Below are 286 nucleotides of genomic sequence, written 5' to 3' on the forward strand. Positions count from 1 at the left end.
TTGGAAGGGATGGTGGTTGCCATTTCTTGGCAAAAGGAGTTGTGTAAAACCCAAGAAAGCCAATTTGCTCCAGCAAGCAGCTATTTCCGGGAAGCAGCAAAAACAATTTCTAGCAGTCTATTTAAGACACACCAGTGGAATAGCCTGGAGCTTCCTGTCCGCATTTCTCACAGTCAAAAACAAACACACATGTAATTATATTTTCCTGGACTGCATTGCAAAGTTCATGCACTCATTCAACTCATACATGCAGTAAACATGATTTATAGCTCTGCGTGAAAACCCT

The sequence above is a fragment of the Nestor notabilis genome, unplaced genomic scaffold (genome assembly GCF_000696875.1).
Source record: "Nestor notabilis isolate BGI_N333 unplaced genomic scaffold, ASM69687v1 scaffold3142, whole genome shotgun sequence".
In the NCBI taxonomy this organism is placed as follows: domain Eukaryota; kingdom Metazoa; phylum Chordata; class Aves; order Psittaciformes; family Psittacidae; genus Nestor; species Nestor notabilis.